The following is a 19,593-nucleotide window of genomic DNA, read 5'->3' as shown; positions in this document are numbered from 1 at the left end:
TCTGAAGACATACATTTAAGGCTTTCCATTATTTACAAGTTGGGAATGGCTGAAATTTGCAAAGGAGACTACTGAGTAGCTGGTTACACAGAAGACAAAAACCCAGAAACCAACCTAGACTGTTTTGAGTAGTAAGAAGCTATCAGCTGTCAAACATTGTTGGTAGGCAAGTGTTTGGGTTGAAATATTCCCCTGATGGCTCACAAAAGACATTTTTTTCCATTTCTTAATTTTTATTTCATTTTACATTCCAACCACAGTTTCCCCTTCACCCCTCCCCACCTTGCCTCCTTCCATCTTGGGTAAGTCCCAAGAATCTACAAGGAGGACCCTGGCCAAGACTCCTAGCAATAGTAGAGAGGATGCCCGAACTAGACTACCTCTATAATCAGATTGATGAATATCCCAACTATCGTCTCAAAATACATTTTGAAGTCTTGTCTCTGAGTAATTCAAAAAGGAGGTTTCTTAAGAAAGAGGCTAGTTGCAAATATAACTAATTGTGTGGAGGTGAGTTGGGTCCCTAATCTAACATGACTGACATTTTAATAAGATAAACAGATGACCATAGAGCCACATAAGCAGACAGACATGGCATAAGGAAAGCAGAGGTTTGAGTTTTGCACTTCCAAGGCAAAGTATGCTATACTAGAAGTTGATGGAAGGGTCCAGAAGCTAGGGAAATGCAGATATGAGACATTGTGATCACATATTTGTCCTCCCAGTTTGTGGTTCTCTTAGCAATCCTAAGAAAGGGATCCAGTAGCCTCCCGTATCTACTGAGTGGTGGACATGGATGACAGGCAAAGTGCTATGTTTTTTTAAAACTAGATATTTGAAGCTGTGTGAGTTTTTCACAAATTAATTCCTGGGTTGATGTAAATCTTCTAAATGTTGATTCAACTGCTTAACATTTCACTAAGAAATACTAAGATGTGCTGAGGCAGTTAAATCTTTTCCTTTCCTGTTTGCATATCTGAGAACATTTACCTTTTTGGCAAACTCTCAGTGATTTTATGTTAATCTCTCTGGTGATAAAGGTTGCGTCAATACGTACCATTCAGGTAATAAAAGTGAACTGACGCCCAGCAATGGTCATCAGCATGTACATGGATTTCATCTTGGTGAATTTATTGAAACCCCAGGCATCATGGGGTTTCCATGCAAACTAAGTTCTCTATTGTGAAATTATTTTTAACTGATGATATAAATGTTTTTTTAAGATTTGTTTATTTATCATGTATACGGTGTTCTGCCTGCATGTATGCCTGCAGAACCAGATATCATTATAGATGGTTTCGAGCTACCATGTGGTTGCTCAAAATTGAACTCACGACCACTGGAAGAGCAGCCAGTGCTCTTAATCTCTGAGCCATCTCTCCAGCCCCGATGTAAATGTTTTAAGAGGATTAAAAATTAATGGCACTAAACTCTTAAATTGGTAGAACTGAAAATAATATGTACTAACAAGACTGCTCCAATCGTTCACACATAAATAATAATTTATTTTCTTGAGTGTAAATAAAGCATCATGAAGAATATTAACCAAATTCTTACAAAAATAACCTAGGAATTCATGAATCTCCAAAAAATATTGGTTGTACCAAACCTTGGAAAAATGAATAAAAGATCCAGAAATTCCTGACACCAAGAAACTTGTAATTTTTTTAAACTTACTTAGTGTGTGTGTGTGTGTGTGTGTGTGTTGTGTGTGTGTGTGGTGTGTGTGTGTGTGCTCACATACATGTACAGGTAGAAGGACAATTTGCAGAAAATTGTTGTTTGTCCCTCCCCCCTCCCTCCCTCCCTCCCTCCTCCCTCCCTCCCTCCCTCCCTCCCTCCCTCTTTCTTTCTTTCTTTCTTTCTTTCTTTCTTTCTTTCTTTCTTTCTTTCTTTCACCACTGTATGGGTCCTGGGTATTGACCTCAGGTTGACAGTGTTAGTGTCAGGTGTGTTTACACAGTGAATTATCTCTGTGGCCTGAGGCCTATATCTTAATGGACAATAGGCAATAAACTAATAAATGACTACACTAGGCTGATAAACTCTTGGAGAAAAAACAGGTTGGAGTTAGGCATCAGTTTTGAAGGTTCAAGAGGACTTCTAATGTTTGATTAAGAACCTGAAGGGGTTCAAACTATCTTGTTTGTAGCTATTTGAGGTCAACACTTTCTGGTAAGAACAGTAAGAAAGGACAGTAAGTAAGCATGCCTTGAAATGGAAGGAGTAGCCAGCATTATTGACATAGGAGAAACAAAGCAGAGCTAAAGGAATGCTTGGGTCAAACAGAACAAGAAGCACCAATTAGAGCTTTGTAATGTTGTGCCAGGTTCGAGGAGCCCAGAGACTAACCCAAGGAGTTGACACTTTGATGCAAAAGCAAAAAGTTTCTTTTTATTTCAGGCTGGCTAGCTAGAATCTTACTGCATGGCGGGCGAATGAGATGCCAACCAGCCACAAAAAGAAGCTTTTAAAAGGGCAGATTATAAGGTTGAAGGCCACAGATTTAAGAGTTTCCATGGTTACTTCAGGTCATACAAAGTACAGAGCAAAATAGTATATATATATATATATATATATTATATATATATATATATATGTGTGTGTGTGTGTGTGTGTGTGTGTGTGTGTAAATATATGTATATATATATTTAGTTTTGACATCAATTTTTTTATTCTTTTTCATTTGAATTAGAAACAAGATTGTTTTACATGTCAATCCCAGTTCCCACTCCCTCTCGTTCTCCCCTACCACCCCCCCACCAACTAAAACCCTACCTATCACATATTCTTTCTGCTCCCTAGGGAGGGTGAGACCTTCCATAGGGGGTCATCAGAGTCTCATCCTTTGGGATAGGGTCTAGGCCCACCCCTGTGTGTCTTGGTTCAAGGAATATTCCCGTATGTGGATTGGGCTCCCAAAGTCCACACCTATGCCTGGGATAAGTACTGAATACTACAGGAGGTCCCGTAGATTTCCGAGGTCTCCTCACTAAAACCCAAGTTCCTGGGGTCTGGATCAGTGCCATGCTGGTATCCCAGCTATCAGTCTGGGGACCAAAAGCTCCCTATTGTTCAGGTCAGCTGTTTCTGTGGGTTTTGCCAGCCTGGTCTGGACCCCTTTGCCCATCACTCGTTCTTCTCTGCAACTGGATTCCAGTTCAGTTCAGTGATAACTTGTGGGTGTCTGCTTCTATTTCTACCAGCTGCTGGATAAAGATTATAGGATGGCATATAAGACAGTCCTCAATCTCATTATCAGGGGAGGGCATTTAAGGTAGCCTCTCCTTTGTTGCTTAAATTGTTAGTTGGTGTCATCTTTGTGTATCTCCAGACTTTTCCCTAGTGCCTGACTTCTCTGTAAACCTAAAATGTCTCCCTCTATTATGGTATCTCCTTTCTTGTTTTCTTCTATTCCTCCCCCAACTCAACCTTTCTGCTCACTTATGTCTTCCTTACCCCTCTTCTTCTCCCCTTCTCATTCTCCTAGCTCCCTCCCCACTCCTCCCATGCTCCCAATTTGCTCAGGAGATCTTGACCCTTTCCTTTTCTCCAGGGGATCATGTATGTCTCTCTTAGGGTCCTCCTAGTTTACTAGCTTCTCTGGCAGTGTGGAATGTTGGCTGGTAATCCTTTAGTCTATATCTAAAATCCACGTATGAGTGAGTACATACCTGTTTGTCTTTTTGTGATTGGGTTACCTTGCTCAGAATGGTTTCTTCTAGTTCCATCCATTTTCCTGCAAATTTCAAGATTCTATTGGTTTTTTTTTCCACTGAGTAGTACTCCATTGTGTAAATGTTCCACATTTTCTCTATCCATTCTTCAGTTGAGGGGCATCTAGGTTATTTCCAGGTTCTTGCTATTACAAATAGTGCTGCTATGAACATCGTTGAACAGATGTCTTTGTTGTATAAATGTGCTTCTTTTGGGTATATGCCTAGGAGTGGAATTGCTGGATCTTGTGATAGACTGATTCCCATTTTCTTGAGGAGTCCCATACTGATTTCCAAAGTGGCTGTACAAGTTGGCACTCCCACCAGCAGTGGAGGAGTGTTCCCCTTTTTCCACATCCTATCCAGCATAAACTATCATTGCTGTTTTTGATTTTACCATTCTGACAGGAGTAAGATGGTATCTCAGAGTTGTTTTGATTTGCATTTCCCTGATGGCTAAGGATGTTGAACACTTTCTTATGTGCCTTTCAGCCATTTTAGATTCCTCTATTGAAAATTGTCTATTTAGTTCTGTACCCCACTTTTTAATTGGATTGTTTGGTGTTTTGGAGACTTGCTTCTTGAGTTCTTTTGTATATTTTGGAGATCAGCCCTCTGTGAGATATGGGGTTGGTGAAAATCTGTTCCCAGTCTGTGGGCTGTCATTTTGTCTTACTGGCTGCATCCTTAGCCTTACAGAACAGTATCAGGAGGTCCCATTTATCAATTGTTGATATCAGTGTCTGTGCTACTGGTGTAATGGTCAGGAAGTAGTCTCCTGTACCAATTAATTCAATGGTATTTCTCACTTTGTCTTCTAATAGGTTCAGTGTGGCTGGATTTATGTTGAGGTCTTTGATCCATTTGGACGTAAGTTTTGTGCATGGCTATAGACATGGATCAATCTGCAATCTTCTACATTCCAGCATCCAGTTATGCCAGCACCATTTGTTGAAGATGCTTTCTTTATTCCATCATATAAATTTAGTTTCTTTGTCAAAAATCAAGTATTTGTAGGTGTGTGGGTTAATATCTGGGTTTTCAACTCTATTCCATTGGTAGACCAGTCTATTTTTGTGCCAAACCCAAGCTGCTTTCAGGACTATAGCTCTGTAATAGAGCTTGAAGATAGGAATGGTAATGCCTCCAGAAGTTACTTTATTGTACAGGGTTGTTTTGGCTATCCTGGGTCTTTTGCTTTTCCATACAAAGTTGAGAATTGTTCTTTCTGTGTTGGGATTTTGATGGGGATTATATTGCATCTGTAGATTGCTTTTGGCAAGATTGACATTTTTACTCTGTTGGCCCTATGTATCCAGGTGTAGGAAGCCGGTTCCTGCATTATAATGGTGCCTAAAGACACCAAGATGTGAATTACTTCACTGGCGCTGGGTAATCTCCATTCCTTTGATCTCTGCCTATCCCGTGGCTCATTTTTGCCTGAGGAGCTGAAGCCATTCTTAGGGTAACACGTCCCAGGCGGCTGGTCAGCCTTTATATAGGGATGGTTTTCTTGGTTTAGTGTCTCTGCTCAGTCTCCACTCTGGTAAAATGCATTAAAGCTTGTCTGCAGAAGGATCCGAGTGTCCTGCGTGTATTTCTTGCTGGCGAGGAATACAGAGCGGGCGCGGGACATATGGTGCCGAAACCCGGGAAGCTTAACATCTCCGGCACCGCGGAGACCCCTTGGTTACAGGGCGGATTCAGAACTGCAGGATGGTAAATTCGGAGAGGTATGATTTTTCTGGACTTTGGCTTGGGACAATCTTAAAGAAGTCCAGAATTACATATCAGAAACCGAATGTAATGAGAGAAATTCGGAGAGGTATGATTTTTCTGGACTTTGGCTTGGGAATGTTGCTATTGTGGGAGGTTAATATAGAGGCTTCTATGCTTTTACTAGGAGCTATTTTGACTTTTCTCACTGTTACAGCAATCTTAAAGAAGTCCAGAATTACATATCAGAAACCGAATATGGTGAGAGATGGGGCGCGCCTAACAATAAAATATAAGAAAAAAGGACCTCCCGGAATGTCTACTGACAAGGGAGTGTGTACAGCAACAAATAAGAAAAAAGGACCTCCTGGAATGTCTACTGACAAGGGAGTGTGTAAAGCTTTAAATCTTAATAGCTCTGATAACTCTAAAAGCTCAAGAGATAAAGTTTTAAAAGGAACAGCTCAGCTGGATGAGGGAGAGACAGAGAAGGAGGGAGAAAGAATGGGGAATGGCCGGTCACACCCCGGTAAATTTAGGAGAGATGAGGACTCGGAACCTAGCCTCTGCCCTACAACGAAACTGAAAGCCTTGGAGCTGAGCAGCTCAGACTCTGAGATTTTAGACTCTAACAAGGAAGCAGAGCTAGAGGAGGAGCTGCCAAAAGTAAAAACAAATATGAGGCCATCGCCTGTTAATTCAGCGGGTGTACTTCTATCAGCACACCCACTATTTGGAACCGACTCCTTCTTACCATCAGAGGAGCGGAGAAAATTACAGATGGCTTTCCCAGTCTTTGATAGGGGAAAAGGCCATGCCTGCTATTCAACACTTCTTAAAGGCCTGGAATGCCTGGGGCTTTAAAGCCTCATTAACATTGACGCTCGGGCCAAGCGTCTCACCTCAAAACCTAAAAAACCAAAAGGAAATGGTAAAATGAAAAGATATCTTAACTGATCTTTGGAGAAGCCCGGATCCTATTCTCATAAGATCCAGGGGAGCGATATTGTGTTTTCTCACAGGATGAAGAAAATCCTCTGTGGATCCCAGAAAGACTCACCCGAAGAGCCCCTACAGACCTTCAAAAGTCGGAACTCCACCCTCTACCCCCGGGAATTGAGAGCCGCTATTGTTATCCAGATTAACTCCTGCCCTTGGCGGAGAGATTGTCACTGCTTAAGGGGTGGAGATGATTGTTTGATGCAGCCGTTTGCAGATTGCTGTTATTTTTGGCTGGTCTGTGAGAAAAGGGGTGGGGGTGAAATTGTTTGATGCAGCCGCTTACGGATTGCTGTTACTTTTGACTGGCATGTAAGCTCCAGGGCTCAAACCAAGAGATCACCCAAGCGCTTATATTTTGGCTAAGCAATAGGCCGCCGGCCAGACAGCTCTTGCACACCCGGAGCCTAGGCTCACTGCACAGGGTAGAGTGTCTGGTCTGAGCAGCCCAAAGAGGGATGCTGAGCATAGGCATCGCACAGAGTTGCCTATTATGCAGGCTTCTCTGGGAGGTACGTTGACCTGCATAAGGGTTACCTGCCCTGAGAATTCCCTTTCCCAGAAAAACGGCAGAGGACAGGTCAAGAGCGCTTCGGGTCAAGCTAACAGCCTGAGGGCGACTCTTGTACACAGTCTTAATGTTTGATTTTGGGAAGGTTCAGCCTCTACCTCTATCCCTCAACATTTGGGTGACCTATTTGCTTATAAAAATATATAAAGCCTTTTCATTAATTAATAAAAAAAGGGGGATATGTAGGAAGCCGGTTCCTGCATTATAATGGTGCCTAAAGACACCAAGATGTGAATTACTTCACTGGCGCTGGGTAATCTCCATTCCTTTGATCTCTGCCTATCCCGTGGCTCATTTTTGCCTGAGGAGCTGAAGCCATTCTTAGGGTAACACGTCCCAGGCGGCTGGTCAGCCTTTATATAGGGATGGTTTTCTTGGTTTAGTGTCTCTGCTCAGTCTCCACTCTGGTAAAATGCATTAAAGCTTGTCTGCAGAAGGATCCGAGTGTCCCGTGTATGATTTCTTGCTGGCGAGGAATACAGAGCGGGCGCGGGACATCCAGGAACATTTGAGATCCTTCCATTTTCTAGTATTTTCTTTAATTTCTTTCGTTAGAGACTCAAAATTCTTATGGTACAGGTCTTTCACTGTTTTAGTTAGTGTTATCCCAAGGTTCTATGTTGTTTGTAGCAATTGTAAAGTGTGATGTTTCTCTTATTTCTTTCTCCATGAATGTATCATCTGTATATAGTAGGGCTACAGACTTTTTTTTGCATTAATCTTGTATCCTGCCACTTTGTTGAAGGTGTTTATCAGCTGTAGGAGTTCCCTAGTAGAGTTTTTCGGGTCACTTATGTAGACTATCATATCTTGTGCAAATAGTGAAAGTTTGACCTCTTCCTTTCCAATTTGTATCCCCTTGATCTCCTTTGTTGTCTTATTGCTCTACTAGAACTTCAAGGACAATATTGAAGATGTATGGAGAGAGTGGACAGCGTTGTCTTGTTCCTGATTTTAGAGGAATTGCATTGAGTTTCTCTCCATTTAATTTGATGTTTGCTGTCAGCTTGCTGTATATTGCTTTTATTATGTTAAAGTATGTTCCTGTTATTACTGATCTCTTCAAGACCTTTATCATGAAGGGGTGTTGGACTTTGTCAAAGGCTTTTTCGGCATCTAGTGAGACGATCATGTCATGTGTTTATTTTTTTTCCTCAGTCTGTTTATATGGTGGATGAAATTGATGGATTTTCATATCTCTGACCATCCTTGCATCCCTGGGATGAAGCCTACTTGATCATGGTGGATGATTTCTCTGATATGTTCTTTGATTTGATTTGCCAGTATTTTATTGAGTACTTTTGCATCAATGTTCATGAGGGATATTAGTCTGTAGTTCTCATTCTTAGTTGTGTCTTTGTGTGGCTTGGGTATCAAGGTTATTGAAGCCTTGTAAAAAGAGTTTGGCAATGACTCTTCTGCTTCTATTGTGTGGAATACTTTGAGGAGAATTGGTGTTAGCTGTACTTTGAATTTCTGGTAGAATTCTGCACTGAAGCTATCTGGTCCTGAGCTTTTTTTGGTTGGGAGACTTTTGATGACTGCTTCTATTTCATTAGGGGTTATAGGTCTATTTAAGTTGCTTAACTGTTCTTGATTTAATTTTGGTAAGTGAAATCTGTCCAGAAAATTGTCCATTTCCTTTAGATTTTCAAACTTTGAGGAATACAGGTTTTTGAAGTATGACCTGATAATTCTCTGGATTTCCTCTGTGTTTATTGTTATGTCCCCCTTTTCATTCCTGATTTTATTAATTTGCATGTTCACTCTCTGCTGTTTGGTAAGTTTGGATAAAGGTTTGTCTATCTTGTTGATCTTCTCAAAGAACCAACTCTTTGTTTCATTGATTCTTTGTATTGTTCTCCTAGTTTCCACTTTATTGATTTCAGTCCTCAATTTGATTATTTCCTGGCATCTTCTCCTCCAGGTTGTATTGGCTTCTTTGTGTTCTAGAGGTTTCAGTTATGCTGTTAATTCTCTAGTGTGATTATTCTCCTGTTTCTTCATGTGGGCACTTAGTGCTATGAACTTTCTTCTTAGCACTGCTTTCAAAGTTTCCCATGAATTTGGGTATGTTGTGTCAGCATTCTCAATGAATTCTAGGAAATCTTTAGTTTCTTTTTTTATTTCTTCCTTGACCCAGGCATTGTGCAATTGGATGTTAGTTAATTTCCATGGGTTTGTAGGTTTTCTGCAATTCATGTTGTTGTTGAATTTTAACTTTAAAGCATGGTGGTCTGATAAGATACAGGGGGTTATTTTAATTTTTTTTGTACCTGTTGAGGTTTGCTATATTGCCAAGTATGTGGTTGATTTTAGAGAAGGTTCCATGTGGCACTGAGAAGAAGGTATATTGTTTTGTATTTGGATGGAATGTTCTATTGATGTCTGTTAAGCCCAATTGGGCCATAACTTTGATTAGTTCCTTTGTTTCTTTGTTAAGTTTCTGTCTGGTGTTCCTGTCCAGTGGTGAGAGTGAGGTGTTGAAGTCTCCCACTATAAGTGTGCGCGGTTTTATGTGTGATTTGATTTTTAGTAATGTTTCTTTTATGGATGTGGATGCCTTTGTATTTGGGGCATAAATATTCAGAATTGAGACCTCATCCTGATGGATTTCTCCTGTGATCAGTAGGAAGTGACCTCCTTCCTCACTTTTGATTGATTTTAGTTTAAAGTCCAATTTGTTGTTTATTAGGATTGCTACCCCTGCTTGTTTCTTGGGTCCATTTGATTGGAAAATCTTTCCTCAGCCTTTAATTCTTAGGTACCATCTGTCTTTGAAGTTGAGGTGTGTTTCTTGTATGCAGCAGAAGGATGGATTCTGTCTTCTTTTTTTTTTTACTTTTTTATATGAATTACAAACAAGATTGAATTACATGACAATCCCAGTTCCCTTCTTCCTCCCTCCCTCCCCTACCACCCCTCCAACTAAAATCCTACCTATCACAATCCTTTCTTCTAATCTACACCTGACTCAATCCACAAACTTCACATTCTTTATTTTCTCTCTGAAAACAAAAACCAAAAAACAAACAGCAACATCAAAACAAAACAAAAAAAAAAAAAAAGGAAGGAAGGAAGGAAGCATTTGACTAAAAATACATAACCCAGCAAAGACAAATGCACACAAAAATCATAGTCTCTTTTCTTTGGGCTAGCTACTTATTTTGGGAATATAAGTTATTTTGATAATTTTGTCAATTAGGATTAAATGTCTGTGGCACATATGACTCCAGGAGGAGACCACACTTTAGACCTCTACAAAGATCAGGAGAGAAGCTTGGTATTTCAGATTGGAATGTGAGCACAGAGGAGAGAGAGGCAATGGAGCCTGCCCTGGAGTATTGTTGATATACCCAGTGAAACTCCAATGGAGAAAACTGATTTTTTCCTCTCCTCATATCGAAAAATTTTTCGATTCACATCTCTGTGCAGAGTTGGGGTGCCCTAGTATAAACGCAGTGTTTGAAATCTATATTTAAATTTGTTGTTTGTTGTTAATACCTGAAAGAAGTGTGTCTGGCAACAATCCGATATTAAGTTTCCATCACTGTAATCAAATACCTCAGATAATTAGCTCACCAGCTGAGGGGCAGGTCAGCGAACTCGTTAGAACTTCATAGTCTTCATAGGCAGGATATAAGTTACTTTGTTGTTGTTGTTGTGGCTCTGATGAAATATCATACCAAATACCAATTTATAGAACCCCGAGTTTATTCTTGCTTATGATTCAAAAGGGTTATAGTCTGAAATGTTGTATAAGGAACTGCAGCAGGTAACAGAGAGAGGAAGCGGCCCGATCACAATTTTATCCACATAGCGGAAACAGAGGTACAGGAAATGGGCAAGGCTATAAATGCTCAAAGCCTGCCCTTAGTAACATACTCCTCCAGCAAGGCTGCACTTCCTGAAGGTTCCATAATCTTCCCCTAACAGCAGCACCAATGGTATACGCTGTGTGCAATATCTGAGCCGGTGGCTGACTCTTCTCGTTAAAATAACCACAGAGGGTACAAGGGCACAACCCTGATGATCTAAGCACTTCCCACAAGGACATTCTTAAATGGTTCCAGGGCCTCTTAACAGCACCCATTTAGGAACTCACCCTTATCATGTGGGCCTGTAGGGGCACTTGAGATCTAATATAATAGAGGATAAAGAAGAAGCCAGAAACACTCAAAAGTAGATAGAACCTGGTTTTACACCCAGGGCTATGGGGATGACTACATTTTGTTGTTAATGTGGCTATGTTTTATTATTGTGGTTCTATCACCTCAGAGCCACAATCCAGCCATATAAAAATATGTAAGTGAGAAAGGAGACATGTCAATAAAGGGAGTCATTATAGGTTTGAAGAGAAATCTGGCACTAGGGCATTGTAAAGAGATCCACAAGGATGATCCCCCAACTAGGATTCTAAGCAATAGTGGAGAGGCTACATTAAATGCCCTTCCCCTATAATGAGAAAGATGACTACCTTATATGTCATCCTAGAGCCTTCATCCAGTAGCTGATGGAAGCAGAAGCAGACACTCACAGCTAAACACTGAGCCAAATTCCTGGAATCCAGTTGTAGAGAGGGAGGAGTGATGAACATAGGGGTCAAGATCAGGCTGGGAAAACCTGCAGAAACAGCTGACCCAAGCAAGGGGGAGCTCATGGACCTCAGTCTGACAGCTGGGAAACTAGCATAGGACCAAAGCAGGTTCCATGAATGTGGGTGTCAGCTAGGAGGACTGGGCAGTCTATGAGGCCTCTGGCAGTGGAACCAGGATGCATCCCTAGTGCATGAGTGGACTTTTTAGCCTAGATACATGGGGGAGGGCCTAGGCCTTGCCCCAAATGACTTGACAGATTTTGATGATTCCCTCATGGAAGGCTTCACCCTCCCTGAGGGTGGGGAGCAAGGGAGGATGGGAGGGAAAGGGAACTGGGATTGATATGTAAAATAAGATTGTTTCTAATTTAAATAAAATTTATTTAAAAAGTATGTAAGTGGTATGTAAGTCACTCATAAAACTTGACATCAAGTAGAATCCTAAACTAAGAGAAAAGAAATGGACACATACTTTGTCCTTGTTGAGGTTTGCTTTTATTTGGTTGAGATTTTCAGGTGTCTTGCTTTCTAACCCAGGGTACAGGGACCAAATGCCCAACCAGCAACAACTGAAAGGAGGAAGATGTGAAATTGGTTCATAGTTTGAGAGTTATTGTACATCATGACAGGGAAAGCATGGTGGCAAGATCAGCTCCTGTCCGGGTCGATCAAGACGCAGAGATGTGAACACTGGTTCTCAGCCGGTTTTCTCCTTTACCTTTGGGAAGATGACACTCAGGTTCACTGCTACTCTAAGTACCCCGGTTAATCCTCTCTGTGACTGCCTTCACAAGTACACCCAAAGCTAGGTCCCACTAATGCACTGGATATTTTCTAATCCTATCAAACTGACAATCAAGATTAAAAGACACTATTATCTAATCTATGATTTATGTGTTCTACTCAGCAGAATTTGCTTTATCAAGCTCATATAAGGTTTTAGTTACAGCTAAATCTATGCAATTATGTGTAGTATTTTCTACTATCCCAAGTATCATCCTCTATCCATACTTCCTAACTCTGAACAAAGAGAAAATTAGAGCTTGAACTATTGCATAAGCAGCTTTGAACAGAATAATAAAATCTGCAGTAACTATTTTATAGAAGAAGAAAATTCTTCATGTAGCTTTTTCTTATATCGTACTTAATAAAATGTCATAAAACTAGACTATGGTTCATGTCATAAAAGAGACCCTTATGAACTCCTAATTTAGAATAGTTTCATACCTATTTTATATTTCTTAGCACAGCTCTTTTGTTCCAAAGCATATCCAGGGAAGTACACTGGCCAGTGATTTTTCTCTCATGGCCCAATCCCATAACCTTGCTGTACTCTCACAGTGACGGAAACTGTTTAAAGTTTGTCTGTAAGAGCTGTGGATAGCTGGGTAGTGGTAGCTCATACCTTTAATTCCATCACTTGAGAGGCAGAGACAGGCAGATCTCTATGAGTTTGAGACCAGCCTGGTCTAGTTCCAGGATGGCCTCCAAAGGCACAGAGAAACCCTGTCTCAAAACACCATCCCTACTCCAACACTTCCCCCACCACCACCAAAGCTGTGGATTTCCCAGCTATCTTTACATTTTTGGCCACAGGTTTGCGACATGTTGTAAGTTAGCTATCCCAAATGGTTTCTGAATCAAAGAACTGTCAATTAAAAGTACATAAAATAGTATTTGGGTTGTTGCAAAGGAGAATCAAACTATACATTCATGATACATCATTGAAAAGAAAAGGAACAAAATTCTTTCTGTGCTCTTAGAGACTGTAATCACTCACTGGTTATGTGAAAGTAGTATTTAGCTTTCTCATTCCTGTGAAAAAATATTTAACAGAAACAACATACGAAAGAAAGAGTTTATTCTTACTCGGGACATGACGAAGTGAAGTTCATCATCATAGATTTCAACAAAATAATTTCTGGAGCATAGAAATATTCAAGCCATAGTACCTGACTGCTATACATCTTAAATATCCTTGTAATTACACATGTAACAAGTCACAATTTTCTACCAAAGACCAGTGAGAAAATATTATGGGAGCCAAAATCCTAACTACTAAGTTTGTAAACCATTTTCTCTACAAGATACTTTTTTGTATCATTCCTTTCTGCATGCCCTGTGCCCTTCCCTCAACAAATCCATGCTGTGTAACTGCATATATTATCTTCCATCAAGAGTTTTTGGAGCATTGTATAGCTGCCTGAAATTGAAATTCATATGTATTTTCTTCATTTGTTTCCTTAATATTTTTGTCTCCCTAACTATAATGCAAATTCCATGAAGGGTGAAAACCTTTGTTTTTTAATGAAACAGCCCCAGGTCCTTAGAAGAATGTAGAGTTTGCTGTAGGTAGGTAATAAAGATTTTTTGGTTATTGTGTGAAGTTAAGTGTGAGAGGCAATAATGAGGGGAACAGAATAGCTGCCTTTCCCTTGTCATGTCTTTTTGTTTCCCAGTATTTTATCCACCTCTGTGTTAGCCTTCAGATACTGAACTATTCTGGACTCACTGACTTTACCTAAAATGAACATCTAACATGAATTTGGCTTTTATGTGTGTTTTCACTGAAGGAGAATCCTCCTCTGATGGTTCAGGAAGATCTGTTTTCTCTCAAAATAAGATTAAAATTTTAAGTGACATGATTTTGACTACCATATGCCTTAAACTTCTTCTAAATTTCCTATGCAGACACAATGATTTCACAGAGACAAAATTTTAGAGTTGTGATAGCATCTTGGAAGTTATCTAAGGTCTGATCTTACAAATGAAGGAATACAGGGTGCATATATATATATATATATATATATATATATATATATATAGAGAGAGAGAGAGAGAGAGAGAGAGAGAGAGAGAGAGAGGGGAGGGACGGAGGGAGACAACAGGGAGCGGGTGAGAGAGAAACTGTGCTGTGCTGTTGTGCAGTATCCTAATGCAAGACCATTATCTCTGTCTTCCAATGTCTGCAAGTTATAAAAATAAAAGGGCAGCTTTCTATTCTTTATGTTGTATTATTTGCAACTTCCGTACATGTTTACACTGTATCTTAATCATACCTAACTCCCAGTCCCTCCCTCTAGCTTCCACTACCCCCAACACATCCCCCTCCTAATTTCATGTCTCCTTTGAAAAGGATCCACGGAATCCAATTAGTATATGTACATGAATTGGAAAAGGGTTCATCTAGTGGGACACGGGTATCCTACAAATAGTCATGCCCTCCAAGAAGAGTGGTTGCCCCCTGTTTAATCACCAAAAGACAAAAGATTAAAAGAGGGGCACCTTTCTCTGAGGTGCTTCCCCACCTCCATGTTCCTGTTATTTCACACATTCACACCACCAAGATGCCTGATGGCATTTGCTTCCAACAACTGAAAACCACAAGAAGAAAGGACATTTCAAATGTAAACATTTCATCCGTAATGTGGCCATGGGCCTCCTTTCCCTAAAACCATGACTAACCAAGTACTAATATCATGATTATCTTTCCTACAAAGTAACTTTGAAATGGTTTGTCAAAAGAGAATAGTATACCTTCCAGGAACTGATACTGCGAAGAAGTTTGATTAGTATGATACAGGATGAGATTTGACAGATACTGAGCAGCACAATTTTTTTTAATTTAAATTAAAAACAATCTTATATTGCACACCAATCCCAGTTCCCTCTCCCACCATTTCCCCTCTTGCCATCTCCCCATCCTACTCGTGCCATCTACTCCTCAGAGAGGGTAAGGCCTCCAGCCCAGCTTTTACAGGAGACAAATTAGGAAGAGAAACCACTATGAAATGTAATTTTATTGTTTTCTTAAAATATCATTATTATTTCCTGTTATTGGTTATGTATCATGGTCATGCATTTGCAGAAAGGGGCTTCTTTTTATTTCATTCATTAGCATCTTCCCCGGGAAATACCACCTCTCTCACTCCAAGCTTTCCTTAGGTGCCCACAGTTCTTTGTGTAGGATTGAGGCTTCATGGGCTTTTCCCTGTTAACTTTGGCCTGCCCATTGTTGTCATCCTTGTTCAGCTCATGTTTGGGCAATCATGTTACTGAGACTTTATGGGTGTAGCTTCTGACATTACTATTTTGTCCTTTTCTTAGACAGAATAATACTATGTTGTACATGTAAATAACCCCCATACACATACATCACATATTTTGTTCATTGATGACTAGCCACTTACACTGATTCCATCTCTTGACTATTGTGAAAATGTATAATAATCAGGTTTTGCAGGTATCTCTATTGTATGGGGATGGTGACAGCTGCATAAGATAGCTGCGCGCACACACAACACACACACACACACACCACACACACACACACGGGGGGGGGAGAGAGAGAGAGAGAGAGAGAGAGAGAGAGAGAGAGAGAGAGAGAGAGAGAGAAAGAGAGAAAGAGAGAGAGGGTGAGGTTTTGAGGAAACTCCATACTGATTTCCATAACCAATATATATGCATTAACTTACATTCTTGACCATTAGGTTCCTCTCTGCCCACAGATTTGCTGGTCCTTGTTTGTTTTCTTGATAGTGATCATTGTGACTGTATGGGATGGAATCTCAGTATAGCTTTGATTTGCATTTCCTTGATGACTAAGGATGTTGAAGACATTTTTATTGTATTTATGCATTTGTAGTTCTTGTGAGAAATGTCAGGTCAGTTCATTTGCTCATTTATTGATTTGATTTTATGTTTTATAGATAAGCTTCTGAGTTCTTTGTATGTGATAGATATTAATCTCTGTTAAATGAATAGATGCCGATGATCTTCTCTGCTGTTTCTCTCATAGCCGCATCCTTTGGTGACATTTTAAATTGTGGCATTCTATTTGAGACAATTAGACAAACAACCACAAAGTTCTACCCCATTAAAGAGTTAGAAAAAGGACAGTGTAAAGCTCATACAGGGTTGAAAAGTAGAAAAGCTCTCTATGGTAGAGTAGCCTCAAATCTCAAATTCAAATACCCAGAACTTTTGGAAATACTAGTCTTTTCAATAATGCTGACATCAGTATCAAGGCTAAAATTGCCTAATAGAAACAGCTCAGGCTCCCCCTTGGCATTAGATCCAGGCAGAGACCATTACATTCCTACATGTGGTTCCTTCTTAAGGGTAAGAAAAAGTTAACATCTTTTTAAAGTTGGAACTGTCCCAGAGCCACCTACTTCAACTGAAGGAATAGCATCATCATTTCTCCCCTGAGCTCTTTCTATAAGCCCTCAAGATAATGAAGAATTTCAGGTGATCTATTAATATAGCCAAACTGCTATTTTATTTTCTTCAGGAAACACTTTTCTCATTGCCCAAAGTTTATTTCCTTGCCCCTGAAATGTGTTCACTTGTAAGCTCAAAGGATTTCTCTCTTTCTCTTTCCCACCCCCCACCCGCATCTGAATTCAGGGCCCTCGAAGCAATTGACTGCCTGGCCTAGCATTCTTGGCATCACATTTCTATCTGTTATGTCCAAATATCATTGTAATACAGCTCCAAATACTTTATATGTTTGCCAACATTCTTACTCTGCGGGAAAAAATAAAAACACAACTGTTTACTGTGGGCCAATAAAAGGCACACAGAAGGCTGACCTTCAGTGTCAGGATGGCACCTGACCTGTGTGAGTGCTGATGTCTTCTCTACTCTACACTTGGGTCTCTCAACTCTGGTCCCAAAACACCCTCCTCCCCCAGGCTTCTATTCTACATCACAGTAGCCAGGGATGAACAGCCATATTCCTGATGAAATCTGTCTCCAGGCAGGTTCTGTGTGTTTGTTTTGGTCTAGTTCCAAAAAGCTGCATGATTTTAACTCTAACCCCCTTCTAAGTATTAAGTCTTCTCCAAGTGTTTATGTACCGAAGCAGTATGTAAGTAGAACACCCTCAGGAGTAGCACTGGTAGCAAAGATATTTATTCAGGAATGTCCGTACTGCCTCCCATATGGTTGTATACATTTAAGCTGGCACCAAGGATACATATGAAATGCTGATTCCCCATGTCTTTGCCAAGACATATATTCCATCTGGTGTTTGCCATCCTAGCCTGTTCGAAGTGACTTCTAGTTTGTAGTTTCTATTTTATTGGCATTTGTCTGATGATGAGATGATTAGTATGATGTCAAACATTTTCCGTATATGTGTGGTCGTTCTTATGTATTCTTTTTTGTAAGTCTACTCAGGTCCTTTACCATGTTTAAATCAGGATATGGTCTGTCTTTTGAGTTAGTTATTCATGTGCGTTGGTTGTTTACTTCTGAACCACATGTGGTTTGCAAGTATCTTCTCCATTCTGTAGCGTGTAGCTTCACATGGTTGATTATTTCCTTGACTGTCCAGAAGGCTTTTTGTTCATTCAGTGACATTTTTCTTTTTGTTTTACCGTGTTTGGGAGGGTGGACACAGCTAGTCATTAATACACTAGCTGTTTAGTGACTGAAGTTCTTCCCTAGTAGTTAGACCAGCTCACTTGCAGCAGTGCTTATATGTGGTATAATACAAAGTTGAATTATTTCCTACATATTTATCTGTATTTTTCTCAGCACCATTTATAAGTGAAAGTAAAAAAAGACCAACCATAATGTGTGGATTTATTTATGAGCTCCAGGTTTTCCTATAATATCTGTATTTATTTTATACGTGGCTGTTTGGTTACTATAGCTTTGGAATGTATTTTGAAGTCAGAGGCTGTAGTACTTTCAGGTTTGAACTTTTTTTTCCCCATGATTGATTTTGTTATTTGGGTTTTTTTAACATATATAATTTCATGATTCTTTTGCCTGCTACTGGAAAAGTGACATTGGAATTTTAATAAGGATAACATTGAGTCTGTGTGCCATTTAGAGTCATGAGAAATTCACAATATTGTTTTTCAGTTCACCAGCACATCTTATCTTCTCATATATGTTTGTAATATTCTCTTTTAAAGGATTTTATTTTATATTTAATTAAGATGTAGGCCAGAAGATGGCACCCAGACTCCTGGATGTAGACTTTCAGGTGGTTCTGGTGTAGGTGCTGTGAAAGAAACCTGGGTCCTGTATAAGACCATTATACATTTTACCCACTGATATGTCTCTCCAGATCATCTTTTTGTTTTATTTCTTACATGAATGCTTCACAGTTTTCAGTGTATAGTTATCATTTTGATAAAATTTATTCCTGAGTGTTTGTTTATTTTCAGTACTGACTGTAGATTAGGTATTGCTTTCTCTCTTTTTTTGGATAATTTATTTCTGATTTTAAATGCAGATTTCTTGTCAACAACTTTACTGAATTAATTTATTAGTTTTAGCATATTTTTGAGTGGTCAGCAGTCACCAGTTAGCTTCTTCAGGAATTTTATAATTTTATTAATCTGTAATATTGACCTATATTTCCATTTTTTGTAGTGCTCATATATGTATTCAGTAGTTTAAAGCATTTTCTCCACCACTGCTTGGATTCTTAGTTGGGGTCATCCCTGTGGATCCCCAAATATTTCCCCTGTGCCAGACCTCTCTCCATACCTGTCCTGTCTCCCACTATCAAGGCATCTCCTTTCTTGCCCTCCTCTATTCCTCCCCTGTCTCAGTCCTCTTGTTCTCCTCCCTGCGTCTCTTTTTCCCTTCCCACCTCCTTCCTCTCCACCCATGCCCTGTGCTCCCACTTTTTTCAGGGGTTCTTGTCTTCCTCCCCTTCTTTGAGGAACTATGCAATCTTCTCTTGGGGTCCTCCTTGTTTCCTAGCTTCTCTGACAGTTTGTAGACTGGTAATCCTTTGCTCTGTGTCTAAAAACCATATATTAGTGAGTACATACCATTTTTATCTTTTTGTGACTGGGTTACCTCACTCGGTATGGTTTCTTCTAGTTCCATCCATTTGCCTGTGAATTTCAAGATTCCATTGTTTTTTTTTTTTTCTTCTGCTGAGTAGTACTCCATTGTGTAAATGTACCACATTTTCTCTATCCATTCTTCAGTTGAGGGGCATCTAGGTTGCTTCCATGTTCTGT

The 19,593-nt window shown here is 39.9% G+C and overlaps 1 protein-coding gene across 1 annotated transcript in view; it reads left to right on the top strand.

Annotated features, from left to right (window-relative positions):
- Nucleotides 1-19,593, top strand: part of Ctnna3 (catenin alpha 3) — a 1,328,241-nt gene that overhangs the window by 784,171 nt on the left and 524,477 nt on the right. The gene's annotated exons all lie outside the window — the stretch shown is intronic.

This window comes from Cricetulus griseus (genome assembly GCF_003668045.3).
Source record: "Cricetulus griseus strain 17A/GY chromosome 1 unlocalized genomic scaffold, alternate assembly CriGri-PICRH-1.0 chr1_0, whole genome shotgun sequence".
Taxonomy (NCBI): Eukaryota; Metazoa; Chordata; class Mammalia; order Rodentia; family Cricetidae; genus Cricetulus; species Cricetulus griseus.
The sequence above is the reverse complement of the archived record's forward strand: the minus strand, read 5'-3'. Positions and strand labels throughout refer to the sequence as shown.